General features: G+C 36.5%; 1 non-coding gene across 1 annotated transcript; it reads left to right on the top strand.

Annotated features, from left to right (window-relative positions):
* Window positions 1-474: 474 nt before the first annotated feature.
* Window positions 475-546, top strand: TRNAS-GGA (transfer RNA serine (anticodon GGA)). The gene has a single exon. It is a non-coding gene; the product is annotated as a tRNA-Ser (tRNA).
* The last annotated feature ends 15,697 nt before the right edge of the window (window positions 547-16,243 follow it).

Below are 16,243 nucleotides of genomic sequence, written 5' to 3'. Positions count from 1 at the left end.
ACAAGTACATGTAAAAACTTGCTTGTGTATGACTGTTCACACATCTTTATTCATATTAGACAACACCGAGAAAGAATTATTGTAACCACTAATGAAGAAAGTAAACTTTGGTGTGATAAGCCCAGGATAGGCTGGGGTGTCAGGTTAAAGACCCTTAAGTAAAAATATCTTGAAAGTACAAACTGAAGAATAAGTCTATACCTGTTGAACATTTATCATGAATAGCATCATATTATCAGTCATAAAGCAAACCTCAACATGTTTAATAAAATTATTCACAAAATGTTATTTGTTTATGTCTGAGACTATCAGCTCTGGAAAGCTACTCTGGAAGAAGCAACCAAACTAAAATTTCTTAATTGATATTTAATGAGGCAAAAATAGAAATAAGCATTCCAAGTAGAAAAATGACATTAAAGTAAATGAAAGAAATTTTTTTTGGTACAATAACTTTTTGAGGGAAGTTATGGGACTTCCCTGGTGGCTTAGAGGTTAAAGCGTCTGCCTGGAATGCAGGAGACCCGGGTTTGATCCCTGGGTTGGGAAGATCCCCTAGAGAAGGAAATGGCAACCCACTCCTGTATGCTTGCCTGGAGAATCCCATGGAGGGAGGAGCCTGGTAGGCTACAGTCCATGGGGTTGCAAAGAGTCAGACATGACTGAGCGACTTCACTCACTCATGGTTACAGGTGAGCCTGGAAATACAGACATGCCACGCTCTTTCCTAGAAATTGTGGGAGATTATTCACAATATCTCCATAAATTTCAAGGTAACTCTAAAACGGGATAGATCACAGTATGATAGTTTTCTTAAATTTTTAAGCAGTCACTAAAGAGAATAAAAAGGAAAAGTGAAGAGACATACATAAAAATAAAATGGACAATGGTGATGGATCAAAAGAAGAGAACACTGGATTTTGCTGTTATGAAATATTTTAAATATACAGAAAGGTTAAAAAAGTGACAATAGGAACACCAACACACCCACAACATAAATTTACTTGCTGATGTCTTGTCACATTTGTTTAAAGTATTTACATATTATGAACACAGAGATATATTTTCATGTATGCATACATATATAAACATATATATGCATGTGAGAATATAAATATATTCCTTGGAGAAGGCAATGGCACCCCACTCCAATACTCTTGCCTGGAAAATCCCATGGACGGAGGAGCCCGGTAGGCTTCAGTCCATGGGGTCGCGAAGAGTCGGACACGACTGAGCGACTTCACTTTCACTTTTCACTTTCATGCGTTGGAGAAGGAAATGGCAACCCACTCCAGTGTTCTTGCCTGGAGAATCCCAGGGACTGGGGAGCCTGGTGGGCTGCCGTCTACAGGGTTGCACAGAGTCGGACACGACTGAAGCGACTTAGCAGCAGCAGCATATGTATTCCTGAACTGTTGAAAAGTGTCAAGCATCAACACTAAGCAAATCAACATGCTACATTAAAAAAATATATTCTTGACAGGACTCACTATAATTATCACACATAAGAAAATGACTTTAGTAGATATATTTTATTAATATAATTTAAATATTAATAAAGTCATTTGGCTTCCCTGGTGGCTCAGACGGTAAAGTCATTTACAAATTTTAGGACTTTTAAAAAGTATGATACATAGTGAATATGAAAATAAAAGAAAAATAGGATTTCATAGAGATATCATTATATTGGCTGGCTAACAACAGCTAAATGCTAATGCAAAGATAATATATTTATGTTCTGACAAAAATAAAAATTGTAACATATTTTAAGTTTGTTCCCAAATGCTGAGAACCATGAATGTTAAATTTGGGATTTTGAAGGTATGTATTAAAAACAAGTTTATAAAAATATCTTAATATTTATGCAGTATTTAATTACAGATTGGTTAGTCCTACTACATGCCCAGCTCTGAGAGCAAAACAGACATTTATGTGATTTATTTAATTACCAAAAAATAATCTGTAGTAATGATTAAAGCTTCTGCATGACTTGTAAGATAATTCATAACAAGGGAAAAGAGAAAGAAGTGAATATTTAAAAGAAAACTTATTGGCCATTTTTAGTATGTGAATAGTAACTGATTTATCAAAAAGTAGTATTAGAGGCATACTAAAATTGTGCATGACTATTACACACAGGACAGTTGCCATTTACAATATGGTTAAAGGATAAAAACATTCAGCAAACATATTCTATTTAGATAATGTCAATTTGTGTGGATTGTATGCTAAAGTTCAGCACAGACAGCCCACCTCACTGAGACAGATAGATGGAACAGAAGAAGAGAGGCGAGGGCTCTGCCAACATCATTATCAATATCAATCCCTGAAAAATATAAGTACTCTGAAAGTGTGGGCTGCTCAAATTATAAACCACGCAAAATACAGCATCCCTGGACTCATTTTACGCAAGTAATTTAAATCTACAGTCAGGAAAAAAAAAAAAAAAAAAAAGCCAAAACCAAACAAGCTAATATTGTTGCTGTGGCTTTAGTAGAATGGATTTCTTCCTTATTGCTCTGGAGGATCAACTGGATGATATATAAAATAACAGATAACTTAAAAACAGAGGATACAAAAGTGAAAGAGCTGTAGTATGCTAGGAAATAATGGGAATGACATGTTGAAATATTTAACAAAATTGAAATATTTAACAAAAAACACTCTATGTCTTAATTTCAGTAATCAATTTAAAGAAAAGTTTCTTGGCAAGCTCATCCAATAAATTATTTTTTCCAAGTACACTTGAATGTGTAGACTGGAAAGTAAAAGAGGAAGGAGAGTAGCTTAAAGGTGGTAAAATAAGAGTAACTTTAAGTTAAGTAACTTGCAGAATAACTTAAAGAGTAACTCTGTGACAAAATGGATCTATAAATATGATCATAAATATTTTTCTTCTTCCATAAAATTGAATGATGTTTTTGTTTATAAAATCATATAAAATCATTTAAAACCATACAAAATCATTTAAAATAGAAATGCGTTATCAAAAGATAAAGTATTCCTTTTGAATGATAAATTATTGGTTTTGCATAATAAAGTAGGTGAAAGTTATTTTCATAATGGAGAATATTGAAAGATACATTAATAATACTAAAGCTATTTTTCATTCAGAATGTACAGCATTTTCTTCTAAGGTTGAAAATGTCATACAATTTTTAATAATATTTATTTAATGCTGAATTCCACACAAAAAGGTATAAAATATTCTCCAGAACCTAGGAGTGCTTTTTTGTTGACATCTGTATTACTTCTACAAGGAAAGCTGGTTGATGTGTATTTAAATACAATCCCCTGTGGTTCAAATGGTAAAGAATTTGCCCGCAGTATAGAAGACCCAGGTTCAATCCCTGGGTCAGGAAGCTCCCCTGGAGAAGGGAATGGCCACTCAGTCCATTATTCTTGCCTGGGGAATTCCATGAACAGAGAAGCCTGAAAGGGTCCATGGGGTCACAAAGAGTTGGACATAACTAATGCTTTTACTTTCCTTTAATGTCAAGTATTCAATAGCCTTTTTTGCTATCATTTCAGGAAGCCACCAGTCCATCTTGTAGCAATAAATGAATATATTATTTTGAATGATTACCATTTTAAAAATTATTTCTTTTTGAGATGTATTAAATCTTTAAAAGGTAGTATAGTGTTACCATTACCTCAGTGTAGACAGATGTGAGTGACAACTTTGCTAATAGGGTCTATCTGTGCCCTAGAGTATCATAAGGAATTGAATAAAAAGCTTTTTAAAAACATTGTCATAAATAAGAAAAATGGGATTATGGTGAAAACATAATTTTTAATGGTATTGCACAGCTTTACTTTCCTGAGACACTCTTCACATTTGTCATCTGGAAATTATTTTTTACTAATCTTTAAGATTCAACTCGTATGTTACACACATTGTAAAATTTTTACTGATTTCACCAAGTAACTCTTTTCATTCTTCCTTTGTCATCCAATTCAAGACCTGTCCATTCACCTTCATATCTTCATATCCCTTCATGTATCATTTCCCTTCATATCTCAAGGGAAACATTTAGTGAATGAGAGCAGCCATGCGTTAGTGAAAGAGGTGAATTAAATTATATGTTTTCTTTAAAAATATTTGATCATATATTAAATCTTTAATAAAGAATAAAATTTACAAGACAATTTTGTTAACATATGAGCAGGAGAAAATGAATGAATATGAGGAAAACACAAATACCTAATAAAAACAACATATATAATATAAATGAAACCAAATGATCAAAACTGCAAAAATACCAGGTTAAACACACAGAACACAGTAATAAATTGATCACTCTGTCAAATATCTTTCCCTCATTCCTAGACTGAGTACCTAGCCACAGGCTCTAAAAAAATTTTTCATATTTTCAACCTGACACGTATGACAAATTATCATAAATTTTTTTACTAGATATCTGCATTCAAAGGCTCATCTTTAAAAGACAGCACCTTTCTAACTTATGGTTATATATACTTTTATTTAGAGCATGAATTTTCATATATTTTACACCCACAATTAATGCTGAATGAATTAAAGAATAAATTAGTGCAGGGTTGTGTATTATTGCTAAGCAATGATGCTCTTGTAGAGCCATTTTGCTGTAGGTTTTATATGAGTCTTCCCATTGTGAGAAGATGAGAGCCTAATAAATTAACCTTTTTAAATCCACTTGTACAAACTTGGTGCTTTAAATCAATTTTAAACACTATGTCAAAATTGCCCAGATTGTGTAATGTTCATTCTATTTAATAGATTACATGAATTTTTTGTCTAGTTACACAGAACCTACATTTTTTTTTTTTCTTCTTCTGGAGGGAGAGAATAAGAATAGCATTTTTGGCCTACTGAGAAATTTGATTCTTTATAGAATCTTTTTGCTAGTTTTAATGTAAATATTACAAATTTAATAATTATATTTCCTTCTTTGTTTTAGCAAGCAGATAGTTAATATACTAACACTCTATCAAATCTAAACATTACAAATAAATGCAGGATGCAGATTCTCATGCTGATATCTTTTTTTCCTTGACCATATAGCCTTTGAGCAGGCCATAATACTGGAATGGGTACCCTATCCCTTCTTCAGCAGACATTTCTGACCCAGGAATCGAACCGGGGTCTCCTGCATTGCAGACAGATTCTTTACCAGTTAAGCTACCAGGAAAGCCCCATAATATGCTATTGTTTTTAAATTTATTTTTTTTAATTTATTTTTGTGTGTTTTCTATTAGATTGTCTTATGTGATGGTCAGAATGGGAAGAATCAAGCTTGACATGATATTCTGTCCAAGACATCTGCTAAGATGTACAGTGACCCAGGTCCTGGGAAAGACTGAGGGCAAGAGGAGAAGGGGATGACAGAGAATGAGATGGTTGGATGGCATCACCAACCTGATGGACACGAGTTTGAGCAGGCTCCAGGAGTTGGTGATGGACAGGAAAGCCTGGTGTGCTGTAGTCCACTGGGTTGTAAAGAGTCAGACATGACTGAACAGCAACAACAGGGTAAAGTATGTTCTTTTGTGTAGCAATCCTCTATATTGGCATACCTTGAAATACTTCCTGTTTGGTCCTTCATCTATTTTTATGATCCAATCTTTTTCTTTTGTCACAAATTTGACACATCTCCAGGGTTGCAGTCCAGTGTTTAATAAGTCAGGAAACCACCTGCCTTGCCAGTTAATCGCTTAGCTGAGTAGGAGAACCCAGGACGATTTTGGCAATGATAAATCTACTGAGTCATCCAATACAGACATCTGTATTCTGGTACCTGAATTAAGACTGATTTTTGGCTGCTCTGAAAGTTTTGCCAACATGATGAATGATTTGTTGTTTCATCCTTCTGTGACTATTTTCCCTGGCAAAGGCAGCTTTATATCCCATAATGTTGGAAGAGTGGTTAGAAAAGGGTCTCAAAGTACAAGTGAAGAAATTAAATGAATGATAGTGTATATGGGGTTTATTTGTTGATGCTTCATTGATCCCATTGTCACATATACTTTTCATTTTTTTTTTCTTCCTCTCACCCAAGACACAACTTACAGGTTTAACCACTGAATGACACATTTTCTGTCCCATTGCTCTAGTAGGAGAGTCTGTTAACAAGGTAAAATGGCCTAGGGCCAGATGTATCAGACATGGCTGAGTGATTTTATTAAGCATAATAGAGAAAAAAAAGTGAAATGAATAGTTTTTGCTGAAACTTTCTGTAACTTGGGTAACAAGCTGTGTTCCTTTGATTAGCTGTGCATCTTGGATGGATTCAGACAGTGTACCTGAACCTAGCTAGTCATTAGGTGTAGCCTGTGTACCGCATTGGTTAATTGCCTTAAATTTTTGCTGCCAAGATTTTAGCAGCACAAATTTCAGACTCTTACATCTTTGTTAAGGTCTAATATTCATACAGTAGATGGCATTTCCATTTCTTTCCCACATGTTGGCAACTGAGGAGTAGCTACAAGACCCGATTTCTAACTGGTGAAGGAGGAGCTTATGGTCATCTTGAGAGGTGGTGAAACCTTCCTTGAGAGCTACAACTTGAGATGCATAAAACTGCATTGGATTCAGCTGATTAGGAGGCTGAGATGAGAGGGGAGGAGGTGACAGAAGATTAAATGTTCAGTGGCAGCATTGACTCAATGGACATGAGTTTGAGCAAACTTCAGGAGATAGTGAAGAACAGGGAAGCCTGGCATGCTCGGGTCGCACAGAATCTGACACAACTCTTAATAACAACAATGAAGAGTGTACATTCCTTTCCTATTGAACAGAGAAATGGCCATGTAACTTGCTTTATTCAACTAAATGTGTCAATCTGTGGTGTTGTCAAGTAATTTTCTCTTCATCACGAAAAAGTGCTCTAAAAATAATCTCATCAGTTTTACTGCTGTATTGGAAGACGGTGTATAGGATGATGCTTTCATAATGATAATGATATAATAACAGTAAAAAAGTATTATTAAAATTGCTTAGATCGTATTATATCACATTCAGTTTCGCTACGTGTCTCTAATGGATTTTTCTCATCTAAAGATGCGTTAAGGTAGATGATCAATAACTGAAATTATCATCCTTTTATAAAAGAAAACCTGGGTCAAGATGTCATATAGATTCTAAAAGACAGTGTAGCAATTAGGACCAAAGTAGTTTGATTTCAGGTCAATATTTCCTGATTTAACTACCGCGTCACCTTGGAAACCCATACCAGTATTTCTGCCTGAAGAACTCTATGGACAGAGGAGCCTGGTGGGCTACAGTCTGTAGGGTTGCAAGAGTCAGATATGACTGAGCAATTAATACTTTCACTTTTTATGTAAGTATGTATACCCACACAAACACACAACATACACACACACATGCATACAATCAAACTTTACCCTTTTAAATATAAAAATGTTCCCTTAGTCTGGATTCCCTTGAAACTATATATTGAACCCAAATTTTATATGCTAACAATTTCTTGGGGTGCTACAAAAACAGAAAATAAGAGTGAGAAACAGGTAGGTAAAGCAAGATATGTGTGTACATACATGTGTGTGTTTGTGTGTGTGTGTGCACGTGCTCAGTCGGGTCTGACTCTGCAACCAGAGGGCCCACCAGGCTTCTCTGTTCATGGAATTTTCCAGGCAAGAATACTAGAGTGGGTTGTCATTTCCTACTCCAGGGGAGCTTCCCAACCCAGGAATCAGACTGCATCTCTTGCAGACAGATTCTTTTTTTTTTTTTAATTTATTTATTTTTTTATTGAAGGATAATAGCTTTATAGAACTTTGTTGTTTTTTTTCAAATCTCAATATAAATCAGTCACAGATATACATATATCCCCTTCCTTTTGAACGTCTCTTCCAACTCCCTCCCCATCCCATCTCTCTAGGTTGATACAGAGCCCCTGTTTGAGTTTCTTGAGACCAACAAAAAATTCAAGTTGGCTATCTATTTTACATATGGTAATGTAAGTTTCCATGTTACTCTCTCTACACATCTCACCCTCTCCTCCCCTCTCCCCATGTCCATAAGTCTATTCTATATATCTATTTCTCCAATGCTGCCCTGCAAATAAATTCTTCAGTACCATTTTTTAAGATTCCATATATATGGGATCATATCTGATATTTATCTTTCTCTTTCTGAATTACTTCACTCTAGGATCTAGCTCAGAGAAGGCAATGGCACCCCACTCCAGTACTCTTGACTGGAAAATCCCATGGACGGAGGAGCCTGGTGGGCTGCAGTCCATGGGGTCGCTAAGAGTCAGACATGACTGAGCGACTTCACTTTTACCTTTCACTTTCATGCATTGGAGTAGGAAATGGCAACCCACTCCAGTGTTCTTGCCTGGAGAATCCCAGGGACGGAGGAGCCTGGTGGTCTGCTGTCTATGGGGTCGCATAGAGTCGGACACGACTGATGTGACTTAGCAGCAGTAGCAACAGCAGACTATATAGTCCATGGAATTCTCCAGGCCAGAATACTGGAGTGGGTAGCCTTTCCCTTCTCCAGGGGATTGTCCCAACCCAGGGATCAAACCCAGGTCTCCCGCACTGCAGGTGGATTTTTTGCCAGCTGAGCTATCAGGGAAGTCCTGATATGCCTCAGGGTATATGCCTAGAAATGAGATTGCTGGGTCATATGATGGTTTTATTCCTAGTTTTTTTTTTTTTTTTTTTAAGGAATCTCCATACCATCTTCCATAGTCACTGTATCAATTTACATTCCCATCAACAGTGCAAGAGCATTCCCTTTTCTCCACACCCTCTCCAGCATTTATTGTTTGTAGACTTTTTGATGATGGCCCTTCTGAATGGCAGTGTGAGCTGATATCTCATTGTAGTTTTGATTTGCATTTCTCTAATAATGAGCGAAGAATTGATGCTTTTGAACTGTAGTGTTGGAGAAGACTCTTGAGAGTCCCTTGGACTGCAAGGAGATCCAACCAGTCCATTCTGAAGGAGATCAGCCCTGGGATTTCTTTGGAAGGAATGATGCTAAAGCTGAAACTCCAGTACTTTGGCTACCTCATGCGAAGAGTTGACTCATTGGAAAAGACTCTGATGCTGGGAGGGATTGGGGGCAGGAGGAGAAGGGGACGACAGAGGATGAGATGGCTGGATGGCATCACTGACTCGATGAACGTGAGTCTGAGTGAACTCCGGGAGTTTGTGATGGATAGGGAGGCCTGGCATGCTGCGATTCATGGGGTCGCAAAGAGTTGGACACGACTGAGCGACTGAACTGAACTGAACTGAGCTGAATAATGAGCGATGTTGAGCATCTTTACATGTGTTTGTTAGCCATCTGTATGTCTTCTTCAGAGAAATGTCTGTTTAGGTCTTTTTCCCACTTTTGATTGAGTTGGTTGTTTTTCTGGCATTGAGTTGTATAAGTTGCTTATATATTTTGGAAATTAGTCCTTTGTCAGTTATTTCATTTGCTATTATTTTCTCCTATTCTGAGTGTTGTCCTTTCACCTTGTTTATAGTTTCCTTTGCTGTGCAAAATCTTTTAAGTTTAATCGGGTACTACTTGTTTACTTTTGTTTCTATTTCTATTACTCTCGGAGGTGGGTCATAGAGGATCTCACTTTGATTTCCATCATTGAGTGTTCGGCCTATGTTTTCCTCTAAGAGTTTTATAGTTTCTGGTCTTACATTTAGGTATTTATTCCATTTTGAGTTTGTCTTTGTGATGGTGTTAGGAAGTGTTCTAATTTCATTCTTTTATGTGTAGGTGTCCAGTTTTCCCAGCACCATTTATTTAAGAGCCTGTCTTTGCCCCATTGTCTTGCAACTCTTGAAGTTAGATTCTTTACCGCTGCACCATGGGGGAAGCCCAAAACAAGAAATAAGTTAGCACAAATAGAAAATAAGTAATGTTCCTGAAGTGGACATAGCTTTACAGGAACTCAAAAGCTCTGAGTCCATTTGAAATGTCTCCAGAGAAAAGGCATGAGAATACACACACACACACACACACACACACACACACACACAACCAGAATAAGCCATCATGAGAGAGAAGAGGAATTTCAAATAATTTGCCAGTTCTTTCCAGCTTCCCATTTGGTCCAAGTTCACTTCTAGGGTTTCCTGTGGCCTTACATAGACCATCTAGACAGACTCTAGAGAAGCCAGAGGCTCCATGAATTCATTTTGGTGAGTGTGAGCAGAGTTGTCTCTGAAAAAAAAAAAAAACAAACAAACAGTGCCAGCTGGTTTTTAACACCCATGAAAATAGTGTGAACACTTGCTAGGACTCTCCAAGCCCATTATCAGGGCAAGTAGTGGTGGTCTGTATCACTTGTAGGACTTTGCATAGAAAATCACATGACACAACTTCTACCACACTCTTTATATTTAAAAAGTTACAAATGGCAAGCCAAACCAAAGAGCAGAATAGATTCCACCTTTTCATGGGAAAGTGTCAGAGCCTAAATACTGTACACAACAGGAGACACTCTTACACTGATTTTCAAAAACTGAATTTTCCATAGCTCCGTCCCTGGTCATATAAAGTTCACATTCTGCCTACATGCATAATACACTCTTCCCAAATCCATTAAAGGTTTATCCTGTGACACTATAAGGTCTAGCTTAGAGGTTTAAGGACCTTGCAGTTTAAGTCAGATCCACAACTGAATGTTTTCTCAGCATAGCACTGTGGTTTCCAGCACAGCTCTTTGAATAGCCTTCTTTCCTCTCTGATCTGTGATTTAAAAACCGTGATTTTTACACATGAGTGCTCATACACACAAACACACACAGCCATATACTGATGGAATAGATAAAAGATAACTGCTCTACATACTCCCCCCAAAAAAGGGGAGGACACAACAGTGACTCATTTGTTGTTGTTCAGTTGGTAAGTTGTGTCCAACTCTTCATGACTCCATAGGCTGCAGCATGCCAGGCTACACTGTCGTTCACTATCTCCTGGAGTTTGCTCAAATCCATGTCCATTGAGTTAGTGATGCCACCCAACCATCTCATTCTCTGCCACACTCTTTTTCTTTTTTTTTCTCTAGGGTCTGTCTAGATGGTCTATGTAAGGCCACAGGAAGCCCCAGAAGTGAACTTGGACCAAATGGGAAGCTGGAAAGAACTGGCAGATTATTTGAAATTCCTCTTCTCTCTCATGATGGCTTATTCTGGCTCTGTGTGTGTGTGTGTATGTGTGTGTGTGTGTGTATTCTCATGCCTTTTCTCTGGAGACATTTCAAATAGACTCAATCTTTCCCAGCTTCTTTTCTAATGAGCTAGCTCTTTACATCATGTGGCCAAAATATTTGAGCTTCAGCATCAGTCCTTCCAGTGAATATATTCATGGTTGATTTCTTTTTAGATTGACTTGTTTGATCTCCTTGGACTGCAAGAGTCTTCTCTAGCACCACAATTTGAAAGCATCAGTTCTGCAGTGCTCAACCTTCTTTATAGCCCAACTTTCACATCTGTACAGGAATACTGGAAAAAGCATAACTTTAACTAGGGACCTTTGCTGGAAAAGTGATGTCTCTGTTTTTGAATATATTGTCCGGGTTTGTCTTAGCTTTCCTTCCAAGGAGCAAGTGTCTTTTAATTTCATGGCTGCAGTCAACATCTGCAGTGATTTGGGAGCCTTGAAATCCAGTCAGACACATTTTGCCCTTTATTTAATTATAACACAGCCACACTGGGGATATACTGGGGAAAGATGTTCCATAGTTTTGGGCTCAATCTTCTGGGCTTTTCATTCATCCTCAGAATAACCTTTTCCTTTATATAAAGCATATTTGTTGTTTGTACGTGCTAAGCTGCTTCAGTCGTGTCCAACTCCTTGCAACCCTATGGACTGTAGCCTGCCAAACTCCTCTGTCTATGGGATTCTCCAGACAAGAGTATTGGAGTGCGTTGCCATGGTCTCCTCCAGGGGACATTCCTGACCCCAGGATCAAACTTGTGTCTCCTGAGTCTCCTGCATTGTGGGCAGATTCTTTAACCACTGAGCCACCTGGGAAGCCCATATTTGTTGTTTATACTTAGGTAAATTTCTTCAGTCTTTTCTTGACTGTAGTGCATCCTATCTGAGCAATTCCTGGACCCTTTATATTTACATACATTTATGCACTGGGATGGTTGCCCTTGAAACTTGGTCAACATATTTTGAGGAAACCCAGGAGACATTTAAGCAGCCATCCCTGCAGAATTTTCCCCAACTTGCATATTCATAAGTAAAACAAATGTCAGTTTTTTAAGCCATTGAATTCAAGGGTGTTTGTTTATGCAAAAATAGATAAGTGGAATTATCTCTAACTTAAGATATTTTTAAGATCTTTTCAGTCCCATCAAATAAATGAATATTGACAAAATCATAAGACAAATTTGTTATTTCAATAAATATAATTTTTTTAGGCAATTAATCATGGAAACCTAAAAAGCTACATTTCTTACCAAATGTTTTCCTGTGTGGTAATTGGAATAATCTTTTATCAGTTTTTTAAGGGAATTATCCATAATTCATTTAATCAGCAATGTGGTAGCAACTAATAAGATTTTAATAGTTTCTTGATTGTAACACATTGAGTACAATGATGGGACTTTAGTATTTTAAACATAACATTGTGCTTTATAGATGATATGTTTCTAAATTTTGAACAAGTTTTCTCAAATGGGTATTTAGCTAGCTTATTATTTTTTATTGTTTAGATTTGCAATTCTGTATATTGTAACTCTATAGAGTTGTTATTTCTTACCATTCATACCAGAGAAATTTAGTTCCCCATAGAAAGAGGACACTAAAGTAAAATAATTCCCTGCTGCTGCTGCTGCTGCTGCTAAGTTGCTTCAGTCATGTCCGACTCTGTGTGACCCCATAGACAGACAGCAGCCCACCAGGCTCCCCCGTCCCTGGGATTCTCTAGGCAAGAATACTGGAATGGGTTGCCATTTCCTTCTCCAATGCATGAAAGTGAAAAGTGAAAGTGAAGTCGCTCAGTTGTGTCCGACTCTTAGAGACCCCATGGACTGCAGCCTACCAGGCTCCTCTGTCCATGGGATTTTCCAGACAACTACTAAATAATATTTTTTAAAAATCAAATTTTTAGCATACTGTATTAATTATGGTTTAAATCACATTTAATTTTACTTAAAAATATTATACAAAATAAAATTTTATTTCTAGTACTCAATTTAATCCAAAAATTAAAAAAAGAACAGGATCATGATCATAAATTATGTTAAAGATATTTTTTAAAAGTTTAGTATTTGTGAGGCATTTCTGTAAGTGTTTTACATCTGTTTAGAATATTTAATCTTTGCCAATTGCCTTTGAGATAGGCTCACTCATGACCTCATTTAACAGACTAGACAAAGGTATAGATGTATCAAGCAACAAGGACAAGTTCTTACGTCTAGGAAAAGACAGAGCCAAATTTCAAACCCAGTTACCTTGATTAGAGGGTATATGATCTTAACCACATTATTTGCTCTGAGTTTCTTATTATTCATTTTAATTGATGTTTCAAGATAATCCTTTGAGATAGTTATAGAAGGTATAAAAATACCAGTATCTTCTGGAGTGGAAATTAAGACTTACTGTAGTAAGGCTTCCATAACCTGTAATGGTTGATCTTTCCTTTCAAATATTCCTGGATTAGACATTGTTTTTAAAACATTCTCTGATCTGAAATCATTTCCATTCTTTTTTTTTTTTCTGGTTTAAATCTGGGTCTTTTTTTTTTTTTTTTTTTTTAGCATTGTTTTTCTACATCCTAAAAATTGAACTTAAGTAAACTAAACTCAAGGGCATTCCCATCAACAGTGCACATGGGTTCCATTCAGTAGGCTGTTTTTAATTTTTCTTTTTTGTTTTTGTTTTTTTCCTTTCAGTGCAGAGAGTTTTTGTTTGACATACCCTCAGGTGTCTATTTTAGCTTTTTTTTTTGTCTGTGATTTGGTGTCATATCCAGCAAATCACTGCCAAGTCTAGGATCTAGAAACGATTTCGCTAGGTTTTCTAAGCATTTTATTGTTTCAGGCTTTACTTCTTTGTCTTTTATCTATTTTGAGTTGATTTTTGTGAATGCTATATGATAACTGCCCAATTTCATTCTTTTGTATAAGATACCCAATTTCCTCAACGCCATCGATCAAAGAGGCTGTCATTTTCATATTTTGAATTCCTGGCACACTTGTCAAGGATCAGTTGAGTCTATCAGTACATTTTTAAGTTTATTTCTGTGCTCTCTACTTTGTCCCATTGGTCCATATGTTTATTCTTATGCCAGAACCATACTGTTTTGATCACTTGAGTTTTATAATATATTTTAAATCAGAATCATGGCTCCCCAAGGATGTCTTTATCCTAATGCCTGAAATCAGTGATTGTGTTACCTGTCAAAAGGACTTTGCAGATGTAACTGATTTAAGAATCTTAAGATTAGAAAATTGTTCTAGATATACCTGATGGACTCTATGTAGTCATCAGAGTCCTTAAAACGGTGACCAGGATAGGCAGAGTCAGAAAAGAGTGACATGATGATTAAAGGAGAAAGAAATATGTGAGTTAAGGGTAAGGCTTTGGATTTTTACACTACTGGCTTTGAAGAAGAAAAAAGAGGAGACAAAGAATATAGATGACCTCTAGAAGATGAAAAAAGCAAAGCATAAATTATCTAGAACCTCCAGAAGGAATGTAGCCCTACCAACATCTTGATTTTAGAGGATAAAAGAAAAATGAATTAAAAGAAGTGAGGACAATCTCAGAAGCCTCCAGGACAATATTAAACGCTACAACATTCAAATCATAGGGGTTCCAGAAGAAGAAGACAAAAAGAAAGACCATGAGAAAATACTTGAGGAGATAATAGTTGAAAACTTCCCTAAAATGGGGAAGGAAATAATCACCCAAGTCCAAGAAACCCAGAGAGTCCCAAACAGGATAAACCCAAGGCGAAACAACCCAAGACACATGTTAATCAAATTAACAAAGATCAAACACAAAGAACAAATATTAAAAGCAGCAAGGGAAAAACAACAAATAACACACAAGAGAATTCCCATAAGGATAACAGCTGATCTTTCAATAGAAACTCTTCAAGCCAGGAGGGAATGGCAAGACATACTTAAAGTGATGAAAGAAAATAACTTACAGCCCAGATTATTGTACCCAGCAAGGATCTCATTCAAGTATGAAGGAGAAATCAAAAGCTTTTCAGACAAGCAAAAGCTGAGAGAATTCTGCACCACCAAACCAGATCTCCAACAAACACTAAAGGATATTCTCTAGACAGGAAACACAGAAACGGTGTATAAATTCGAACCCAAAACAATAAAGTAAATGGCAACGGGATCATACTTATCAGTAATTACCTTAAACGTAAATGGGTTGAATGCCCCAACCAAAAGACAAAGACTGGCTGGATGGATACAAAAACAAGACCCCGACATATGTTGTCTACAAGAGACCCACCTCAAAACAGGGGACACATACAGACTGAAAGTGAAGGGCTGGAAAAAGATTTTCCATGTAAACAGGGACCAAAAGAAAGCAGGAGTAGCAATACTCATATTAGATAAAATAGACTTTAAAACAAAGGCTGTGAAAAGAGACAAAGAAGGTCACTACATAATGATCAAGGGATCAATCCAAGAAGAAGATATAACAATTATAAATATATATGCACGCAACACGGGAGGACCGCAATATGTAAGACAAATGCTAACAAGTATGAAAGGAGAAATTAACAATAACACAATAATAGTGGGAGACTTTAATACCCCACTCACACCTATGGATAGATCAACTAAACAGAAAATTAACAAGGAAACACACACTTTAAATGATACAATAGACCAGTTAGACCTAATTGATATCTATAGGACATTTCATCCCAAAACAATGAATTTCACCTTTTTCTCAAACGCACATGGAACCTTCTCCAGGATAGATCACATCCTGGGCCATAAAGCTAGCCTTGGTAAATTTAAAAAAATAGATATCATTCCAAGCATCTTTTCTGACCACAATGCAGTAAGATTAGATCTCAACTACAGGAGAAAAACTATTAAAAATTCCAACATATGGAGGCTGAACAACACGCTGCTGAATAATCAACAAATCACAGAAGAAATCAAGAAAGAAATCAAAATTTGCATAGAAACTAGTGAAAATGAAAACACAACAACCCAAAACCTGTGGGACACGGTAAAAGCAGTCCTAAGGGGAAAGTTCATAGCAATACAGGCACACCTCAAGAAACAAGAAAAA

The sequence above is a fragment of the Bos indicus genome, chromosome 12, assembly GCF_029378745.1.
Source record: "Bos indicus isolate NIAB-ARS_2022 breed Sahiwal x Tharparkar chromosome 12, NIAB-ARS_B.indTharparkar_mat_pri_1.0, whole genome shotgun sequence".
NCBI classification, from domain to species: domain Eukaryota; kingdom Metazoa; phylum Chordata; class Mammalia; order Artiodactyla; family Bovidae; genus Bos; species Bos indicus.
The sequence above is the reverse complement of the archived record's forward strand: the minus strand, read 5'-3'. Positions and strand labels throughout refer to the sequence as shown.